This window comes from Microtus ochrogaster, linkage group LG5, assembly GCF_000317375.1.
Source record: "Microtus ochrogaster isolate Prairie Vole_2 linkage group LG5, MicOch1.0, whole genome shotgun sequence".
Classification (NCBI taxonomy): Eukaryota; Metazoa; Chordata; class Mammalia; order Rodentia; family Cricetidae; genus Microtus; species Microtus ochrogaster.
This window is the reverse complement of record NC_022031.1, coordinates 46,647,033-46,655,171: the sequence shown is the minus strand read 5'-3', so window position 1 is coordinate 46,655,171 and position 8,139 is coordinate 46,647,033. Positions and strand designations below refer to the sequence as shown.

The 8,139-nt window shown below is 40.6% G+C and overlaps 1 non-coding gene across 1 annotated transcript; it reads left to right on the top strand.

Moving 5' to 3' along the window:
- The first annotated feature begins 7,610 nt into the window (after positions 1-7,610).
- On the top strand, positions 7,611-7,733 carry LOC113457797. Its single transcript, XR_003378290.1, has one exon. It is a non-coding gene; the product is annotated as a U6atac minor spliceosomal RNA (small nuclear RNA).
- The last annotated feature ends 406 nt before the right edge of the window (positions 7,734-8,139 follow it).

Genomic DNA, 8,139 nt, shown 5'->3' with positions numbered 1-8,139 from the left:
CAGTGTTTCGGTTTCTCAGGAAATTCGGGATCAACCTACCCCTGGACCCAGCAATACCACTCTTGGGAGTATACCCAAGAGATGCCCGATCATATGAAAGGGGCATTTGTTCAACTATGTTCATAGCAGCATTATTTGTAATAGCCAGAACCTGGAAACAGCCTAGATGTCCTTCACATGATTCTTGTACTTTGGTTTAGGCTTTCAAAACTCACATTGATGCAGCTGCAAGAATCTATTCATGTCTCTGTTGTGTTCTATTTTATTACATGCGCAGTAATGCAGAAGTATGCATTATTTTTGTCAGTTTGATGATTATGAACAAAGCTGTTGGAATTTATTTTTAAATGTCTCCTCATTCTGACACACGTGAGGGAATCCATCTCTTCTAGACACTGTTAAATTAGTAACTATTAATGTTAGCAAATATTGGGTTATCCCTTAAAGCACTCGCTATCTTGAACAAAAGGACTGTCGATAGCCACCAAGACTATCCTAATGCCAGCACCTGCCATCTTTATCACTTTGTCTCTGCTTTTAGAAAACTACACAGAGGTGGTTGCTATGACTTCTGAAAATGTAGCCTCAACGGGGACTTTTTTTTTTTTTTTTTAACAGTTTTTAACCAGGTCTTTTTATCCTCACAGTATAGATGAACTCTAAATGACCCTGTGCCCATTTCTGTCTGGGTCAGAGAGGCACCACTCCCCAAAGGTAGCACAGTAGTGCTGCGGAGGTAAGGCTTGTGATTGCCTTCAAACTGATTGGTCTGGGTGCCTCATCTCTGGCTGTATAAGCAGGCTGCTCAGATTTAGTGAATCCACTCAGAGCCACTTTTCTGTACTGCCTCCCTTGATGTTGCAGAATCAGACCCAGTAGAGGCGTCTCTTGTTTACTTTCAGTGTTGTGGGTTCCGTTGGTTCATGCCAAGAAAGAGGCAGAGGAGACTTCAGAGTAACAGTGATGACAGAGGCGCGGAAGGCAGGGAAAGTTAAAAAGTTAGCAGGTGAGCTGTGAGGTAGGAGCCAACTAATTGATGTTCCAAGAAGCACCTGAGGGTCTTGAGCGTGGCCAAGTAGAGGGATTCTAAGAAAGGGAGGAGAGTTGAGACAGAAGAAGGATGAAATGACCCAGAAAACAGAAATGGCAGTCCTGGTCACCAGGAGAGTTCCAGAGAGTCATGGAGGTTTTACGAATGAGGGTGTTAGATTGCTGGCTGAGGGCTATGTTGCTGGCTGGTGGTCAAGAGCAAGGAGTTTAGATTCCTAAACCTGTATAAAAAGTATAACACAAGCTTCCATTAGGGACTGAGGAATTGGGGTATCAGGCCTGACTAGAAGCTACAATATACCCAGAGCAATGCTTAGGAATTGGACTTTCTAGGCCTACTCAAGCTGTAGCACTTGCAGGGCCCAGGGTCCTGATTCTGGAGGCTTATGTATTCTGTCACATGGAAGGTATGATTTGTCATTTCTCCTACCAGCGGCTGACATTGACTGCTGCCAGACAGGGATGAATGAAAGCTGCCAAAGACCAGCTCATTTTTCTGTCTGGGCAGAGCAGAGTTGACCTCTGTCAGCTGATTCATAGCAGGTCCACCAGTTGCCTTTCTCTAAGGCATTTGTAATTGTTCTTAGTATAATAAGAACACTTTGTAAATCTTATGAGCACACTGATCTTTGATGCTTCTAAATGTGTTGCAAGGAAAACAAATGACGAATTGAATATAAGAAAATAATTGAATTTTAATGATGGAAATATAAAAGTAATGTTTCAAAAAAAGTAGATATATTTATTAGGCACAGCATAGCAAAATCTAATTGTAGATGCAAGAGAATTTTAATGATCAGAATAAGGGAAATTTTAGTACGTTTGTAACAAATATAATTGGAACAAAATATTTATGATCTATCGTATAGAAGGCTACAAATCCTGATATTGTTTATTGCCTCCTGCCTTAGTTACAGTTTTCATTGCTGTGAAGAGACACCATGACCATGGCAACTCTTATAGAGGAAATATTTAATTCAGGTGATCCATTACAGTTTCAGAGATTCAGTTCATTATCATCATGACAGGTAGCATGGATGTGCAAGCAGACAGGGTATTGGCTACATCTTGACCAGAAAGCAGCAGGAAGTCAACTGACACCCTGGGCAATATCCTGAGCATAGGGCACCTCAAAGCTCACCTCCACAGTGACACACTTCCTCCAACAAGGCCACGCTTCCTAATAGTGCTGCACTCTATAAGATTATGGGAGTCAATTACATTCAAACTACCACAGATGCCTTTATGACAGAAGGAAATGCTTAATTTTAGTTAGCAACTGGTTACAACTAAGATAGACTTTTGGTACTCAAATTATCAGACCTGTTGATTGCCATCAGTATGGTTTTTTGGGATGTGTCCCAGAAGTCACAAATCACTGCTCTTTCCCAGGAGTGGAGTTGATGGCTCCTAAGTGTATACATATTCACCTTTAAACAACACCAAAATAATTTATAAATTTGTGCTCTTTATAACAGTATATGGGGGCTTTCTGACATATCTTTATTATCCTTGTGATCTGATGTAAATGCCTCATAGAACAAGCAGGTACTAGTTACAGGGTGATAAAAATTGAGACAGACTAGGAGAAAAACCGATTTAGTGTTATTCCTGCTTGATGTTGTCAAACTCATGAAACTGTGCAAAAGGAAGCAGGCAAGGTTGCTCTGATGCACCCTTAGCTGATAGAAGGACAGTTACACGGTAGATGCTTGTCTCCTGTTGTCTCCTGAATCTACATCCCTGGGCAAATGGATTCTGCAGTTATCCCTCTGGGTATCACTTTTGTGTGTCTGTGTGCTGTATTCCATAGCCACTAGATGGAGGCATAAACCATCTTTTGCATGGTGTGTATCTGTGTGTGTGGTGTATGTGTAATATTTGAGAGTTTAAACTGTAGGTATTTAGAATGATTTAGCTTCCAGGGTACTTTTGTTTCGTCTTGGATTTGTTTTGTGTTTATGTGTTTGGTGATGGACTGTTTCAGAGAGAAAAGGTGAATTATAACATCTATGGGTTACATTATTACTACTATCAACAATATTAAGAATTAAAATTATTATCAATAAAAACAAGAATTTAAAATGAAAAACAAGTTTCTTTTATTATTAAGAACCTTAATCATGTCACTGAATATTTGTTAAGAAAATGTGTGCATTATGTTGAACATTGCTTTAGGGAGAGATAAAGAATATAAAATACTCTAAGGGGGATTAAATAAAACAACTACTTATATCTTTTGTACTTATTAATATATCTTGGTGTTTCTATGTTAGACTATTTGCTGCTATTCTTATCAGAGTAAAGAGAAGAAAAATTGTGAGCAGCTCAATATTTAACTATAGCAAGAGCTTATTAATGTTTGTATTAATAAGACAAACTTGTATGTATCATGCCACTTATAGATATCCTAAAGGAGTTAGATGTCCTTAGGGTTTACATGGGAGGATGGATCTGGTACTTGTTAAATAACTTCTCTGGAAAGCAGGAGAAATGTTACATAGAAAGTATTTCTGGATGCTATTTTATTATTTAATATGGATTTTTCTTTTCTTATTATTAGTTAAGACACTTTTTAAGCTTTTTATGCACTCATCTACATCCTGATGTTTTTCATAAACACCAAGTGTACATCTATCATTTGGTGCTCTAGTATTCAAGATACCTACTCTTTAAACTAATTTTACTTGACTCTCACTAATTGGTTTTAAAGCATTTTGACAATTTGTTGTATTTTGTTTATTGTCAATACTGTGTTGAAGACTGGAATATGGCAGGCTGTGTTTAAACAAGAGGGCCATATTATCTTCCCCCTCGTTAGATGTTTCAGCGTGCTGCCTAGGATAGTTACAAACATTCTATGATCTAAGCTCAGATGCCCTTCTGTATCTTGTGAAAGTGTGCAGAAGGCTTATGGGAAATCTGAACTCTTTGCCTTAAGACTTCCTCTCAGAAACATGTCACAGGAGCTCTTCCAGACAGATTGATGGCACTGTAGGACACAGGCGTCCCTTGGTGGGCCATTCACTCAGTACTGAGATTGAGTCTTTTGTGCACCCCTTCCTTGGAAACCTCTGCCATGCTTAGCTGCATCCTGCATGGACCCTACTGCTGAGTTTTCGTCAGGCATCTTGTCACGGTTGGGGTGCCCGCATCATAGGAGGAGAACCCTGGGGAGTTCCTGGGTAGAACTGTGCCTTCGCGGTTGATGGGGTGGACACGAATTTCTGGCCACAATTTTTCTTTTTAATTGTGATAAGGAAAAATAGCACCTGGATGCCCAGTAGAATGGACATAATAGCTCCCAGAGTGACTGTCTGTCTCGCTTGGCTCCTCGATATTCTGAAATAGACACTCTTTGCAATGGAGAAAAACTGCCTCTCAGTCTGGGAGAAGAAAATGATTTGGAATAATTTGAACCAAAAACAAGATATTATATGGAATTGATCACATGGCCCAGAAAAATCTCCCCACCCTAAAGAGTTCATTTTAACCCAAAGCATACAGCTACGTTAAGCATGAACAACACACGGTGTAGCAGAAAGGACATCTCCTTAGCAGAACAGTTAAAGGCTTTTCTTCCGTTTCCAATGTTCTTATCTATTGGCTATTGTACTTAGACTCTATATTAAAAGATGACTGATAGACTCAGGCCAGGGAATCAGGTGTGCTAACTGCGGATCTTTACCTCTTCCTCCATCCTCCAAATCCAACCCCAGGTCCCCAGCTCTCCCGCTGCAGTCTCCCTTCTCCCCCTGCCCCGTCTCCAGGGGATCACACAGGTCTTCCCCTCCTATCTTTCTTCCTGTACTCACTTTCTCCCAGCCCCAAGCTCTGGCTGGCATTCCCTGGTAACCAGCAGGCTACTCTGGCCAGGGAAGCAGGGAGGCCAGCTTCAGATCTTCTCTCTCACGCCTCTCCTCCATATCCAGGCTCCCAGAGACATCCCAGCTCAGCAGCAGGACCAGCTCGTCTGCCCCCATTTCCAGAGCACGAAGCAGATCATAGCAGAGCATCACGCTTTCCTCCCTCCCATGGATCCCTTAGCATCCCTTTCCAATTCCCTTCCCAAGCACATTCTTAATATTCAGCTCTCAATACCTAGGAACACATTTAACTAGGAACCCCCAGTGACCACACCAACCAGGGCACCAGAAGGATTTTTTTTACCAGGCAACACACAGCCACCACTCTATCCTGAGAACCAGAGGGGGCAAAAGCAAGCAAGGAACAAAACACCCACCCAACAAAGACAGACCAAATATCAGTACCTGGAATTAAAATAATTCCAAACCAAGATACAAGCATAAAAACACAATAGCAACCAAGACATTGTGTCTCCATTAGAGTGAAGCAACCCTATCACAATAGGCCCAGAATGTTGCAACCTCGCTAAAACACTAGACAAGGATACTTAAAACAGTCTCTTTGAATAGGATAGAGGTTCTTAAAGAGGGAATAAAAGAAAATCCATTAAAGCAATCAATGAGAGCACAAACAAACAGTGGAAAGAAATGAATAAAACAGTTGATGATTGGAAAGTAGAAATAGAATCAATAGAGAAAAGCCAAACTGAGGGTAATCTGGAAATGAAAAATTTAAGAACTTGAACAGGAACCTCAGAGGCAAGCCTCACTAACAATACAAGAGTCGGAAAAGAGAATCTCTGGCACTGAAGACACAATAGTAGAAATGGGTATCTAAGAAAATGTTAAATCTTAAAAAAAATCCTTAACCCTTCAGGAAATCTAGGACACTATGAAAATACAAAATCTAAAATAATAGGAATACAGGAAGGAGGAGAAATCCAGATAAAGGTACAGAAAACATTTTAAACAACATCATAAAAAAAAATTTCCCAAATCTTAAGAAGGAGATGGAAAAAAAAATATAGACACTCAAAGCCAGGCATTATGCAAAGGGCGAGAGACCTTAGAACACTCAGCCCTAAAAGGGATGTCTCCATCAAATCCCTCCTCTCAGGGATCAGGGATCCCCACGGAATAGGAGACAGAAAGAGCACAAGAGCCAGAGGGGATGAGGACACCAGGAAAACAAGTTTCTCTAAATCAATGGGATCTACGCACATAAGAACTCACGGAGACAGAGGCAGCACGCACAGGACCTGCACGGGTCATCTGCACCAGTTATAGTCCTAGAGATGAGTGGAGAAGTGGAGACCTTCCCCATCCTTAGTCCAGAAGAAAGCTTCAGTTGGTAACCACTTACAAATGAAAATTTAGTTTGCTCAAAGCGAGTCTCACTAGGGAAACAAACTACTGTTTAGGCTAGGCTGCATGCTCAGCAGTAGATGGCCAACACAAAATGAACTCAACGGCATCTTTGGAAGTTCCTTGACTCATAATGTAGTGTCACGACTCTTCCTTTTTAATAATTTATATCATATAATATATAATATGTATCTATTTCCTTCTCTCTCCTTTTACCCCATAGGTCCTTTGTGTACATATTATGTCTTCCAGTTTAGTGTTTTTATGGAATTTCTGAATGTGTTAATTGATGTGTTAATGAGCAAACCCCTGTTTCTTATGCCTTCTCTTGGGCTCTTTTGTTTCTGTCCATATACTAATGTGAACTCTTTTACTTCTGATCACATGATATATGTAGTTTCAAAAGTATATCTAAAATTCAGTCAAAACACATGATTCCAAAAGAATGAATGCCATTGATATGAAAACCACTACCACATTAAAATCGAGGGCTTGTGCAAAGCACTCTCATGACCTTAGAATCACACAATTGAAGGAGATATTTTATTTACATTAGGAGAACAAAAGCTTACAAAGATAACTTATGCAAACTATTATTAAATAATAAATAGAAAACAAGGCACATCTACAAATTCCACTGTGTAGCTGTAGTGCCTGAATTGCAGAGACCCCAAGAAGACCACCTGAGACACAGACTCACCGAAATGCCAAAGCAAGGTTTAATCTTGTGGTACAAATTGCTATAGGGACCTCAACTCACTGACACAGAGGGGGCCAGAGGAGGTGCCCCACCATTCTTAGTTAGGATTTATAAAGGCAAAAAACTACAAATCTATTGTTATGAGCATAAGGGGTACGGGAGACTCTCTGATTGGCTCCAGTCTAGGGGATTTTCCACTCTACTGATATCAACTTCAAGCAGCTGGGCTGCAGGCTAGGGAACTCTCCGCTCTGCTGATAGATACCTTGGGGCCCAGCACACAGTGGAGTTGGTTTTGTCCCTTCACAGCCAGCACCCTAAATAGCTCTTGGTTTTGCAGTGTACGGGTGCCATTATCTGGCTGACAAGTCATCACCATGGCTGTTGTCTTCTTTTGAAAGCACCTGCTCTTTTACCATGCATCACTGTGGGGATGCTGGATTTAATGTTATCATTTATACTCATGTGTTTCTATAATCAGCTTCACTGTAAGTAAATTTGTGTCCATAACAAAAGACTGAAAACAGGAAAAAAAATCTTCCAATGGGTCTGGAGAGAAGTGGGCTTCATTTTCCAAATTATTTTCTTTACCTACAAAGGCAATTTATTGTTTTAAAAATATAAATCCTGTGTTGTAGGCAAGGAGAGAAAGATAGCACTCTCTTTACAAAGATGGGTAAGGTCCTCGGGCCTATTAACTGGGCCAGTGGTTAAGGCATTGCCGTGTACTGTGGCATTGCCATGTACTATGGAAATTGATGACTGCTTTCAAACTCATCTTTTTATTTCCTAGGTTCCCTAACTTCAGAGACTACGTCAATGTGACGAGTCTTTCTGTGTCCTGCCAGCCAGCTCCCAAACAAGGCTTCTTATAATTATGAAAACTTGCATATAGCTTAGGCTTGGTCCCAACTAGATCTTGTAAGTTAAATTAACCCATTTATATTAATCTACGTTCTATTATGTGGCATTATGGCTCTTCTGTTTTGTACCTCCTCTTTCCTCTCCATGTCTCCTGGCATCTGATTCCCCCTCCTCTTCCTTTCTCTCCCTGGGAATCCTGCCCAAACTCTTGCCTAAATATAGGGCATTTGGATTTCCTTCCTTCCTTCCTTCCTTCCTTCCTTCCTTCCTTCCTTCCTTCCTTCCTTCCTTCCT